The 13896-nt window shown below is 48.8% G+C and overlaps 1 protein-coding gene and 1 long non-coding RNA gene across 4 annotated transcripts in view; one reads left to right on the top strand and one right to left on the bottom strand.

Annotated features, from left to right (window-relative positions):
* Nucleotides 1-4999: 4999 nt before the first annotated feature.
* IL1RAP (interleukin 1 receptor accessory protein) overlaps nucleotides 5000-13896 on the top strand; it is a 45832-nt gene continuing 36935 nt past the window's right edge. Inside the window, exon 1 of one of the 2 annotated variants that reach the window (XM_035334543.1) lies at nucleotides 5000-5249. The gene's annotated coding sequence lies outside the window, so the exon portion shown is untranslated. Of the gene's footprint in view, nucleotides 5250-5718; nucleotides 6172-13896 lie in introns of those variants that run through there. The other variant, XM_035334544.1, reaches the window with a different exon arrangement.
* On the bottom strand, nucleotides 8542-11841 carry LOC118171430. 2 transcript variants are annotated; one of them, XR_004753201.1, is made up of 3 exons: nucleotides 11535-11841; nucleotides 9353-9429; nucleotides 8542-8670 (listed from the first exon to the last, which is right to left on the bottom strand). It is a non-coding gene; the product is annotated as an uncharacterized LOC118171430 (long non-coding RNA). The 2 variants fall into 2 exon arrangements; XR_004753200.1 differs by lacking the exon at nucleotides 8542-8670 and adding an exon at nucleotides 8742-8976.

The following is a 13896-nucleotide window of genomic DNA, read 5'->3' as shown; positions in this document are numbered from 1 at the left end:
TGATTATAATAATAAGTTTGTGGAATGTGCTAATGGAATTTTTTTCCATTCCCCAGACATGATGTTCTCTTTCTTCCGTAACCATTGCAGTTCATTATGGCACAGAAAAGTTACTCAGAAAAGCTGTGTTGTGTTCAGAATAAAAGACTATTTAAAGGACTATTAAAAAGCATCAAAACATCTACATAGGCGTATATCAAAACAGGGAGAGGTTTTACAGTTAGATGAGATAAAACCATGATGTATTAAGGCCTTTCCTTCTTTTCTAAGATCTTTTCAGTGGCTCCATTTGCTCAGGAGAGACAGTGTGTTACTTCAGCACCTTTTCCCTTTGCAATGGTCAAACACAGCACTGTCAGAGAACCGGCACGGTGTCTGAAAACAACTCCAGAGACTGCTCTTCGTAGAAATACCCAGCAGTAGGGAATCGTCTAGACGGCCAAGGCTGTATCCAGACTATCTAGCTTTATTAATCTGCTGACAGCCTGCTGCTTCTCGCTGGCACCGGTGAGCAAGCAAGGTGAGCTCCAGCTAATTAATGCCCAGGTTAGAGGCTTTCTTCAAAGGCTGGTTGAGACAGACGCTGCTCTTGCCCAATGAAACACTAACCCAGTTGAAGGGTCCCTACAAACTCCATTGTCAGACAGTTTTTACAAATCATGTATGTTTGAATGAGCTGTGCAGAAGGATGTTCAGGCATCCTAAACCCAAACTGTGTCCTATATGTGTACTGGGGGTCAGATACCTGCCAAAAGCTGAAACCTTTGGCAGGATGAGAAGATATTCCTCTCCACCACTGAAGTGGTTTTAGTTTGTGTTAAACACAGACTCACAGGACTGGAAAATCTCTCTGGCCTTAGGCAGTATCAAACCATTTGTGACAGAGATTTGAATGGACTTAGGTGCAAGCCATGTAAGGTCAAGTTTCCTTTTGTGAACCGTTTGCATTAGCAGTGCTACCACCGTGGTAATGCAAAGGAAGAGACACTAACGATATTTAGCACATGAACATGGACAACAGCTATTTGCTACATCCCCAGGAATAAATTCAGGCAAACTCCTAATGATGCTGTGCTTCCAAGCCCTCCTCACTCGGCAGGGCTTTTGCAGAGGCTCACACAACATGCTTCACTGGGGGCAGAGGCGACTTGAGATTTGGTCTGGACATAGTCAACGTGCAAATAACGCAGGGTGTGTGTTAGTCAAGATCACCTGGCACCGAAACAATTGCAGTTCTTTATGTGTTTCGGTGAAAGAGTAGCACCTATCTGTGGGAAAGCCACTTGTGCTTGCACAGCCAGCACAGGTTCCTCAGCAGAAAATGGTCTCAGCAGAAAATAGCCATCCCTACATGCCTTTGTGGGTAACCTCAGCTTCCTTGACACAAGCAGATGGGAGGTGCGTGTGCTGCTGTGTTCGCAATGTCTGTCATTCTCCTGTTTCTCCTGTGTCCTGTATCTTAGGTTATCAGGCATGTTCTTCTCAATGCCTTTTAAAACGTAGGTGTAAAACACAGAAGGCACGTTCATTTATAACTACACAGACTATAATTATATGTAGTCTAGGGCTTGTTTCCTGAGCTGGGAAGGAGGAAAAATGGGTTAGGTGGGTGTGAGTAAAGTAACAGGCATGAACATGTCTTGTAGAGGTTACAAAACCGCCTTGGTCTCCCGGTATCAGAAATGCTGGCTAAGAACAAACAAACCAAAAAACTGTGTGCAGGCTGGGAGCTGGGACAAATACAAGAGAATTGGGAACCATCAGGAGAATAGTAACAAGACTCTGATCTAGCCTGGAAACTTACCACTGAAAGCAAAAATGGAGGAGAAATATGAGGCCACCAGTACTGCTTAGTTACAGAAAGATAAATGCAATCGTGGAATTAACAGGTGAGATATTCCAGTGAGAAATGGGGACCTTAATATAATTGTATGAAGCATCAGTGAGACCTCCTCCCACTTAATGTTATAACTGCTTTGGGTCATCCATATGCACTTTAAGATTAATTTAAATGAGAACACATTCAGAGAAGAGGTCTGAGGTGAATGGAGAGTCATTTAGGAAAGAAGATTGAAAAGCCAGTCCTGTGGAGCTTGGGGGGAAAAGGAAGCAAGAATGATCTCTGATCTCTATAAAATCCCTGAGTAAGGAGCCATGAGCAAAACAGCTTCTGAAATAAGAGCCAGTGCTGGTGCCAGAGCATGAGGGAGCAAACTGGCAATGGAAATGAAAAAAAGGTTTCTGTTCATCAGGGACATGGACAGTCAAATTTGCCCAGGATGAGCAGTGGCCAGGAAAAAAAAAAAAAAAACAAAACAACACTGGTTTTAAGTTGGAACATGGCCCTTTTGTGGAAACACCACACACCATGGTGCCTGATGTGACAGAGAAGTGGGCTGCATAATCCATGCTCCTTGTGTGCTTCTAGCTCTAAATCAGCAAACAGGAATAGCAGAACAGCAGCAAACCAAGGCCCAATTTGGCCACTTGTTACTGAAGTTCTGTGGAATATTTTTGTTGCAGTTGCAATGCCAGCAGCTCCAGTGTCCTGGCTAAACACCAACACATTCCTCTGCTATTTAAGTCCCCCCCTGTGGTTTCACTTAGTAATGCTACTTTTTGCTCTCTGCCCAAAAATTGTGGCATAATGCTGCTTTTTTGTGTGCTTAGAAATGTTTTCTATTTACTGAATTGCTCTTCAAATTGTAGTACAATTCACTCTGGGGTGTAACTGTGTTGCATTTTAACCTGCACAGAAATAGCATTCACAAGCATAGAGAAAAGATGGGAGAAAAAATAGCAATACAGAAATAATCCTTATGAAAGCCCTGAGCCCAACTGAGCGATATTACCCTCATTTTACAGTAGGAAATTGCACATTTTTTTTTTTTTTTCATCTATAAGCAAATAAGAATCTGAAACATTTCCTATGAAAACACAATAAGCAGGTGTGGCCTGGGGCTTTGCTATCAGCTGTCGCCTTAAAACTCCCTGGAAACTTGGCCTTGAACCTGAATTCACGAGCCTTTCAGTGACGTCTACGGTTCTAGCTTTCTGTCAACATCAGGGAAAACTGATGACTTTGAGGTAAAGACCCTAATTTGCACTGATGGAGGCAGGCTAGGATTTTGGAATGGAGGGAATTTCTCAGGGTATTTGTGTAAATGACTGTTAACCTGCAGTGCTAGTATTGCAACAGTGCCTGGATCCTCCCAGAAGCGAATAATGGCATGTCCTATCCAAGATCTGTATCTATGGATGGATTATATTGCACAGAACAAGGTAGCATTATTATTATTTAATTCTTCTACCAATCACCAGAGCAGCTGAGCTACTCCCACAGCTGCATTAAATATCTCGACTAAAATATGCAATCCTTTTGTTATTTCATCTTCTGTGAGAAAAGTGGACTGTCTTGTTTCAACAGAAGATTTTAAGCTTATATTTCTTCATAAAAATGCTGCAAAATGCAGCTCACGAAATGCGCCTGGCTATTCCAGTTTTGTCCATACTCAATATCACAGCTGGGTGTATGGATACCTAAAGTAGTTCCAGACAAGATAGCTTGGATCCTGGAGCACGGGGCAAAACAGATTAACCTGCTCCAAGTGGGGTAGACCAGTCCACACACAGCTCTGTCTTAACAAGTTGCTTGTGGTACTGGGATGGATTTGGGTTGGAGGTGGCTTGAGTAGAGCTGACTCTAAGCAAAATCCAAGCAGGCAGTTTTTCAAGGGCATTCATCGCTGGGACAAGAAAGATGCTGAGACAAGAAGCTTTCTGCCTAATTTTGCTGTGCCAGAGCCCTGGAAAGAGAATGGTAGAAAGGTGCAAGAGGAAGAGCTGCTCCTGCCTCCCACCGCAGCTCCTTCACCCCCCAGTGGCCCAGCCTTGGGGTGGGAGAAATTACGGTGACGAGCTGGGGTTGGCTGGCAGGGACAAGTCCCCCCTTGCACAGCAGCAAGGTGCATGCAGTGGTGCCTCCTGTGGCCTCAAGGGGACGGTGGGGATGGCTGTGCAAGGCTGCTGCAGGCTCCTGGCCAAGCCCTGCTCTCTGGGACAGGTATGTTGCAGAGGAGCTTCAGCAGGTGGAGTGACATTTGGTCTCCTGGATCTCCTGGAGCCCCATCCTGGGGATACCAACAGAAATCTCGAACTCAGTCCAAGGTGGAAGCAGTGCCGTAGCCAACAGTGCCAAGAAGCGCTGCAGCACTTTGAAATGATGGAAGTTTCCTCAGCTTTGTGTCCAGACACATCACTTTGCTGTCGGGCTGCCAAGAGGTGACAAAAGCATGAATTAAGCTGGGTCACTCGCTGGCAGGAAGGAAGTCTCCTGGCCATCCGGAGAGCTCCGGACCCTGCCCATGGTAAGGGCACTCCTGTGCTGCCTTGGTCGTTGCTGGCCCCGTGTTCCCACAGAAAGTGCCAACCCCAATTTCTGCAAATTCTTCTTCCACTCATCAGCCTCACCATGCTTTCCCTAGGGGGCTGCTTCAGGCCTTCCCTCCTCACCCCTGAGCAAACTCATGCTCATCACCAACCCAGCACCGTGCCTGGGGCAGGGCTGGGGCAAAAAGCGCTGGTGTTGCAGGTGGTAAGCTGGGGGCCAGGTGTGCGGGGCCGCCTCTAGGGATGTGGAAGGGGAGATGCAGGGATGAAAACTGGCGGAGCAGCACCTGCAGCATCCCCTGCAAGTGTCCTGGCACAGCATGTGTGCTCCCTTAACACCTGCAGCGTGGTGCCACGGCTCCCACCCACGCCCCCTTCCCTCCCCACGCTCTTCGGGGGGCAGAGGGGGCTCGGCACGGATCCCCTTCGCCCCCAGCCCCTTTTCCTTTCCTTTCCTCGGGGGCTGCCGCATCGCTGGGGCCGCGCCTCCTCCTCCCCCCCGAGCAGCTCCAGGCTGGGAGCGCAGCTCGGGCCAGGAGGGGGAGCCCTGCCCCACGCGTGGCCGTGCCACCCGCCTCCTGCCGGCAGGACCCCGCCAGCTGCGGGAGGAACGCGGCGGGGACTTGGCTGGGAGGCCCCTGCCTCCCTCCCGGGTTCCCCCAGCCCCGCTGCTGCCGAGTGCCCCCGCGGGCCGGGGGGGGGACCCGGAGCCTCCTCCTCGCCGGTGCAACGAGCGAAGGGGCGGGGCTGGAGAGCGCGGGCCGAGGAAGAGGAGGAGGAGGAGAAGGAGGAGGAAGAGGGAGAAAAAGAAGAAGGAGAGAGCGTGGCGCGCGTGGGGCGCGCGTTCTTCGCGTGCCCAGGTGAGCCACGGGGATCGCGCGTGAGGATGGGGACGGGGATGGGAATGGGACAGGAGTGGGATGGGGACGGGAATGGGGACGGGAATGGGGATAGAGATGGGGATAGAGATGGGGATAGGGAAATGGGTAGGGATGGGGATGGGACCCGAGGGTGCGGGCCGCGGGAGGGAGGCGCAGCTCCGCTGCGCGCCGGCAGAGGAAGGGTGGCCCGGCACGGCTCGGCTCGGCTCGGCTCGGCTCAGGCCGGCCGTGAACTTCCCGTAGTCGGAGGGAAAGTTTTGGGTGGAGGAAGCGGCTTCCAGCGTGATGTGGACCGGTAGCGGCGCGCGGCCGGCAGTACCCCCTGCTCGGCCGGCCCGGCGGGGAAAATCACCCCTAAAAATATGAAAAAAAAAAAAAAAAAAAAGAAATAAAAAGAAAAAAGAGGCGGAAACACTCGGCTGCGGTCGGGAAGGCGCCGGGGAGCCCAAGGTCCGCCGCGTCCCCGCACCGTGGGAACCGCCGGGAGGGACCCGCAGCTCCGCGCCCCCGGGCCGGGCTGGGGGACGGGGACACGGGGACAAGGGAAAAGGGAAGGTCCCTGCGGCGTGTGCTGCTGCCGGATTTGCACCTCGGCAGAGGACGCAGCCGATGCTGAAGGAAGCGTAAAGCCGAGCTGCGGGAGCCCCGCTGACCGACATGCGGAGCGGGTCGCTGGTGGCCCCCCTCTGCGCCAGGGGAGCTTGGATTATCCAGCGATGAACGCAACTTTAATTTGCGTCTGCCTTGCAAACGCATCGGCCTGATACGCAGTCTCCCCGGTTAGAATGGAAGGGGGAGAGGAAAGGGCACAGATTCAAGCCGCGGCAGAGAAATAAAGTGGAAGGGACGCGTCCAAGTGACCAAGGGAAGGCGCCTGCAAGTGACCAGGTGCTGGCGGCAAGTGTGTGCTGGGGTCAGCGTGTGCCCTTCTGCCACGCGTTGTGGGAGGGCGTCTGGGGGGGAACAGGTCGGGTGGAATGTTTTCCTGGAAGGGCAGGGGGGAAAAGAAACGATCGGGGCTCCAGTTCTTCAGGTGGCCCTTTTCTGTGCCACTGTCACTTCCCCTCAGTGCAGTGGCAGTGCTTGTTCCTCAGGCTGCTTCCTCGGACTGTGTCTGCACGGTGCTCAACATACCGGGATCCTGTTTGCAGGGCCTTCGGATGCTGCTGAAAACCAGATTATAAATACATTTTCACAGGCACAATCTCTTTCCATCCCAGCCTCTGCTTTGTGAATAGCTGGTTATAATGCACGGAAAAAAATAATAATATCTGTTTTCTTTTATGGATCTTCTTTTCTTATTAAGTATGTTTAGTTTTGTTGTCATGGGAAAGATAGAAAAGGGTTTTTATTTCTGGATTTGGAAGATTGCAGCAAGCTTACCTTTTTTATCTTTTATTATTATTATTATTATTATTATTATTACATTAGCTATGTAATTAAAAAGTAGTATTTTCCTGACGCTCCGTTTTTAACCACGTCCTCCCTCGGATAAGCAGAGCTGTCACAGAACTTACAATTCCATACACAGAGGGATCGGAGTATTATTTATGAACCGTGCAGTGGAGAGTCCATATCTCATAACTTAGAGGGCCATTTATAACAGGTTGCTTTTGGCAGCTCCAGAAGATTTACATGCAGTATTGTGTTCCGTGCAGGACGAGTCTCTCTTGCTTGCATGGAGAGAGCATCACTCCAGCCCAAGGACCTTCTGGTGGGAGCTTTTGTTGCCCAGATTTCTGCCCCCATTGCCTGCCTGGCCGTGGTGAGCAGGGAAGGGTGAGCTGAGAGGGCTAAGCTCTAAGACCCGATGTTCTCCTTACCTGGATTAGGTGCAGAGTGGTTCAAGTCACTCACAGCACCCTCTCCACAGGAGCCTTCTTTCTGTTTCTGGGTGGTTCAAGCTGCAGGATAATGATGGGCTTAAGCAATAAGGCTGTGAGGACCTGGGGTGGTGGAAGCAGTAAGCTGGGAAGGTAGGAGCTGCTGCATGGAGGTGGAGCAGGGAGCTGTGGGATGAGAGGTTAAGCTGCTAACACAGTGCCAGTGTGCAAGCAGAGGACAGGTTTACATGCTTGCAGCCCTGTGACTTTCTTTCCATGTTTCTGAAGTTCAAAATGTCTACATATTGCATGGGAAGAGCTATGCCTGCTCAAGTCTGTCCATGCCTGGTCTCTCCAAGTGTCAGTGAAGGAAAGTTTGTGTCTAAACATGTCTGGGCTCTCTCCTTCCAGATCTTTGGAGCTCTGTGCAGGTATCCTGCATCTGGGCGCTGCTGGTGTGCAAAGGGGACAAGTGCTGCCAGGTCTGGGCTAGAGCAGACTCATACCCTGGGCCAGGTCACCCTGACGAGCTTGGAAGGATCACGTAGGTGGGAGAGACTTCGGGGGGGCTGGTGAGCAGCATGGCAGGAGGGTAGATGATGCCTGGAAATGTGGAGGGGTGGGGAATGCCTCCTCACGGGCCCTGGCACTGTAATGCTGTGCTCATAAATACGCGTATGGGAAGGAGGAGGTGGAGGGAGAGCTTGTCCCAGCTCTGTTCCTCCAAGGCCAGCATGTGCCAGATGCCAGCACAAGGGAAGAAGCATTTTGCTCCTGCAGAATAAGAGGCAAGACTATGTTTTTTTAAAATTATTATTCTTCTTCTTTCCTCTCACTTTTTATGTTTGGATTTTTATGCTGGCTATTTTGGCAGGCACACGATTCATATGTCTTTTCCCATCTGTCCCGGGTTCCCCACTGTTGTCAAATGCTCTCCCTTTTCAGCAAGGCTCTGACTTGCAAAAACTTGCCATGGAGATGGCCACTGCAGCTGGCAGCATGGCCAAGGAGTGTCCTGGCTGGGCTCTCAGAGCATAGGTAGCGTCAGCAAGGTGCAGTTAGGAAGATTACAACCAGGATGTGAACATGTTCAGATAGCTGACAGCATCCTTGCTGTCCGATCCTTCTTTTCATCATACAGCAACAGGGAATGCTTCGGGAATAAAAATAGATATATGGAAAAGCCTATATAAGCTGAAATCTGTGAACAGCGCCACGTTATCTGGGAACTGAAACACTTTCTAAGGTGGAGCTCGCAGTTCAGACATCGCCTGCTCTCCTTCTTCCTCCCCAGCCCTTCTCTTGCCACAGCGGATGGATTTTGGTGTCCCCACAAGCAGTGCCCAGTGGGTGAGAGCTGGTGGCCCTCCGGCTGTGCAGGGTGGGCCAAGTGTGGTGCAGGGGGAAAGCAGAGCTTGCAGTTGTGTTTGCCATGCTTGAGCTAACTTCCTCAACGAAACCCTGTGGGCTGGGTGTAGCTCGGGGGCCGGTGGGTTTCCTTCCCCACGCTGTTTGTAACCGCTTCGTTCAGCTCCGCTGGCAGCAGAACGGATGGCTGAGATTTGGTCGCTGTAAAACTAAAACAAAAGAGCTTCGTGTTCTGGGTGGTGTTTTAGGGTTTCTCCTCCCTCCTCTCCAATGTGTTTGCAAAGCAGAAGGCTCACCTCACGTTTCTCACCGAAGTTTTGCTACACGTGGGGCTTTTGCGTGTGACTGAGCCACATGTACACTCAGAGTGCAAAAAGGAAACGGATTTGGGCAAATGAGCTTCAGAGGTGCCTACACCTTTGGACCTCTGAGGTGGAGGGTAGTAAGTGCACAGGCTGAGGTCCAAATTCCCAATGAGAAGCATAGAGAAATCCTGGTATTTGTAGATTTAGAGTCTTATTTGATAGAAAATAAAATACAGGAACATGAAGGTATGAGCACACATATTTTGTTATAGGGTTCCTTACAAATAGTTGCTGGTAAAACAGGATTTCTACTACGAACAAAGAATCATTTCTTCAGTCAGCCCCTGGTTTGTTTATCAGCTCTCAGTTTTATCAGACGGGCTACCTCCCCAGGAATTCCTCTGACAAAGGGTTTCCCTGGAGCCTGGGAGATTATCCAATTACAGTTTTAACAAAATTGCAGCAAGGATAACTGGCTGAAGATAGAAGTCTAAGAGAGCATTAGGAAAATAATAGGAAAGTATAAGGGAGCCAGAGCTTCACTTTTGTGTATCAGTAAACTGGGGAGAATTATTCCCATCCTGACCTTCTGTGGGAGCAGAGCCAAGGTCCTGGTGTTGTGTGGACCTGCTTGGTTTCCTTTCTTTCCTCCTGCTTCTCACACTCCATATTTACAGGAAAACCTTACACTGATTCTCACAGAGTCCTTTTAGATTTACATGTGTTAACAAAAAGCTGCTGCTAACCTAAAGGCTGTGTGTGGGGCAGTATGGGCAGACAATAAGAAATTGGTGTGGGTCCAGGGCTGAGTCAGGGGGTGGGAGGAGGCGTCTCCTGGGAACAGAGACCCTTTACCCTGGAAATCCCCCCTGAAGGAGGGTCTTCCAGAGCTACCAGCTCTTCCCAGCTCTCTCTAGGTGCTGGGAGGTGTCCAAGAAGGAAAACAGCATGGTGCTGCACTCCCACCCCACATCCATCATAGCTGCAGGGATCCCCGAGCTGCCATGGGAGGGTGCCCGGTTGGTGTAGAGCTATTTGAAACTACCTGCCATCGAGCTCCTTTACTCTTCCTTACCACTAACATCTCGCTTACCATGGCTGGACAAACTTTACTGTTTAACACTGTCAGCTTGGGGCTCTGCCTGGAGATACCCCACTAAGAGGTGGGTAATTGCCTGGGCAGGCAGCTCCACACACGGTTTTGTGGTGCAGCTGGGAGGCAGCAAATCACGCCCTCACACAAATAATTTAGAATAGAAGTCTCTTCAGCTTGAGTAAGCAGAGGTGTTATCAGAATTAGAAGAGGTCTTTAAAAACCAACAACAACAAAACTTTTAATACCTCTGTCTCTAACTAGAAAAGCTGTTTTTTTTTTTTTTTTCCTTTCTCCAGTTTTTCTTAACCCTTTTTATTACTGACATAAAAGTGTAATGGAATATCATGGCTCTCTTAGGCCTGATCCTGTCCACTCGTGTGGTATTTTCAGATCTTCAGAGAATGATACTTGTATATTCAGTCAACTTGTGTGTAAAAGCTTGCAAAGCTGTGACCTAAATGTTTATCCTTAGTGCTGACAGGCTGCTGCAGAGCTGTTTAACTCTATATTTATAACAATTATGTTGCTTGGTGAGAAAGATGTGACACTTTCTTCTTAGAGGGAGTTTTTACTTATTTTTTGCCTTTTTCTGCCTGTTATTTGTGGTCGCAATTGCCTTTCTTTATATTTTACCTTTTGTCCTACATGTAAATAATGAGCTAATTACATTTAATCTTAGAGTAAAGGAATGAGACTTTTAAAGAGTGAAAAATAATTCCCATCTGTTAGATCTGCAGTAGCATTTTGGGGCTTGCCTTCTACTCGGAAGGAAGCCAGAACTTATCTTGCTCAATTTCAAGTTTTCCTTGCAATATTTAAACTGGATTTTTAATCATTTAAAAAACAAACAGAAATGGAAATAGCTTTTCAAATTATGTTTGGCCATGTTCTTAACACATTGGCTGATAAACCTGAACAGCTCTGTTGTACTCCTACTGAAATGAGTTGAAATCTCACTACCAAATTCTATAGAAACAGGTTTGAGGCTTTATTCTGGAAAGGCATCTATTTTTCATAGTCATATATTGCATTTCTGTGTTTCCTGCCTGCTGGGGCTCCCAGTGCCGAGCCAAAGAGGACTTGTTCCAAGGGAACTGCTGCTTAAGTACTTACTATTTAAGACAGGCTCAAACCCAAGTTTTCTGTGGCGAGTATGTGGTACATTTATCCCCATCAGCTCCAGTGGCTGCTGAGCCCGGGGAATTAATCTATACTTTGCACTCATATGTCATCTTTCATCTCAGCATCTCTAAGCATTTTAGAGATATTAAGATGCACAGCTGTAGTGCGAGGTGGGGAGAAGCTGTTGTAAATGTGGCTAGGGAAACGGAGGCACAGATTTCAGGAGCCTCTACTAATGTCTTCAGTTCAGGGGACAGCCATTTGTACGCTGTCTGACGCCTGATTATCAGGGAGGCACTACATCTTTTCATACACTACATGTGGTGATGGATGGCTCTGTAGGCTTCATGTAGATTAACCAGATACTCATATTGTTATGCTAAACTACTGGACTGTTTAAAAAACTTCAGCATTAGGGACTAACAGGAGCATAGCACAGGGGTGGGAGCCCAAAATTCTAGTCCCTTTTTTTTTTTTTTTTTTTTCCCCTCAAGCAAGCCTTATTGCAAAAAGCAAACTTCACCAAGAACCAGAATTAAAATAACCTCACCTCCATCCCACTGTGGTAACATCCAGGGCCCCACCTACACAGGCTGATCAGCAGTTTGTTGATTCAAAGCTCCAGGATCTGTAGAAAATACTTATTCTGTACAAGAGGGCTGTACAAATTCACTCTAATACAAGTAATTGGATTTGTTCTGCTGAGATATAGCTGCCTACCCCTCCCCACCCCCAAGTACAACCACCTTCCAGCCCATGTTTACAAGGGGGATCCTGATAATGGGAGGAAGAAATATGTGTTGCCACCTAATACAATAATGGTGGCAGGCTGTGAGGAGCTAGCAGGGCACCCAACCTCTTCAAATGGGCACAGGCGTGCTGCACAGTCCCAGAATGTGTTGCTCTAGCAAATTGTGCCCATTACAGCTGAGGCCCCATGGGTTGTCTTCCCTCCTCCTCCATCAAGCAAAACCAGCTGCAGCCTCAGCGCTTTTCTCTTTCTCCACCTCCCTGGTTCTGTCTAGCACTGCAGTGGGGACTTTAGGGAGACTCAGCTTAATCTGGCTCCCTGGGAGGCTGCACACACACAGATGCCCTGATCTGAGGCTGTGGAGAACGGAAATGCTTTTCTCCAGGCTTGCGGTGTCCTCTTCTTCCATCACACAGAAGAGCGGCATCTTGGCAGCAGCCTGGCATGCCAGTCCTATTGAATGGCCCAGGCTGTGGCAACCCAGGTGAGCAACATTTCCCCTCTACGAGCCTTTTTTCCTTGCCTACCAGGTGTGGTGACTTTGTAGTTGCTGACAAGAAGTGTCAAAGAGCAAAAGGGAAACTCAGCCCAGCTTTCCAAGGGCACTCAGCAGTTGCTTCCTCGTGGTGACATACCAGCCCAGGGCAGGGTCCAGTGCAGCTTTGAGAATATTGAGGTACCCATTTCCTGGCATTAAGAGAGCTCAGAAAACAGTTTTGGAGAGTTTTCAGTGTTTTAGCACTTTGCAGTAGGGTTTTTAACGTGTAGTAGTATTTCCTCGTGTCACTGCTCCTTTAGAAATGTCAGCAGCGCTTATATTGCCTTTTGTTTGTCATTCAGCTGGAGAAATGAATTTATTGCCCTCAAGAGATCAATCATACTCTCCCCAAATAATTAATATTGACGACAATCACAGCTTGCTGCTGCCTGCAGCTCCCACCTGGCCTTCCCACCCTGTAGGTGCTGGGGTCACAGAGCAGACAGGAGAGCCTTGCAGGAGGCTGCTGGACTCCAAACCTCAGGGTGCCAAGGTTTGAAGGTTGAATGGTTTGAAGGCTGGGGTGGGTACAGACAGAGCCCAAGCAAGTTCTCTGTGGAGACCAGCCCATCATAAGGCTAAATGTGATTAAATTAACCTGATTAAAAGAAGCGCCAGGTGTGGAAACCCTCTGGGGCCCAGATTTGAGAATGAAAATCTCAGTTGGATTGCTTTTACCCTTGAATATCTTGCTCATCCCAAGATAAATGGAGTCACCTGAGGGAAGTCTTTCCCTATGCTGTAGGTAGAGTTAGACACCAGCTCTTCACCCTTTAGCAGCAGTGTGGATAAGCCTGTCTGTAGCTTTGGAAGCATTGCAATCTGCATTGGGGGGGGGAGGTTGTGGTAATTATGCAGTAAGAAGGCTGCTTGGAAGGGGAAGTGAGACATTGTGTTGTGCCTCAGGGTGCTGAGTGCTTGGGGTTTTTTGCCTGCTGTAGCTCTGGGGGAATGAAATGGGAAAGAGGCTGGAGCTGAGTAGCCATCCTGGGAATGTGGTCTGCAAGCACCCAGGGGTATAAAGGGAAGGAGGCAAAGTGAAAGAACTGGTATGTACCTGCCAGTAAATGCTTGAACTTAAAGAGAGAACTTTTATTTTTATTTTTTATTTTTTTTTATATATTGAGTGCTTATTACAGCTAGTGCTTAGCAGAGCTTGTGCAGTCCCTGTTGTGATGGGGGGGCTGTGCAAAGACACTGCTGTTCCCTGGCATTTGATGCCAAGCGCTTGCTGTGCTTAGAAGGAGATGCTGTTGGGAAAGCTGCTCTGGGTCTGAGAGTCTGAAGCTGCTCCTGTGAAAGATGGTGAGCCCAGCTGAGAGACCTGCCTGGGTCTGCACTGTGTTCTGGGTTTAGAGACTTGGGCTGAGCAAACTAGGGACTGCTGCTGGGTGCTCCATTGTGCAGTGTGGATGTGCTGCCGTACCCATATGGAGTGTGGAATAACCTCTTAGGAAGGCAGTGGCGCTGCCTACATCTAAAAGCTATTAAAAAGGTCAAGGGGAAGAACATATAAACGAAATGCTCATTCTCAGATGTCTCCAGATATTCCACAGGAGCTCACCAGGGCTCTTGAAGAGAGGGACAGATCTCGTTCTGGATTCCTTAATTTTCCCCAGGTCT

The sequence above is a fragment of the Oxyura jamaicensis genome, chromosome 9 (genome assembly GCF_011077185.1).
Source record: "Oxyura jamaicensis isolate SHBP4307 breed ruddy duck chromosome 9, BPBGC_Ojam_1.0, whole genome shotgun sequence".
Taxonomy (NCBI): Eukaryota; Metazoa; Chordata; class Aves; order Anseriformes; family Anatidae; genus Oxyura; species Oxyura jamaicensis.
Note: the sequence above shows the minus strand (reverse complement) of the source record. Positions and strands in the feature narration are given on the sequence as shown.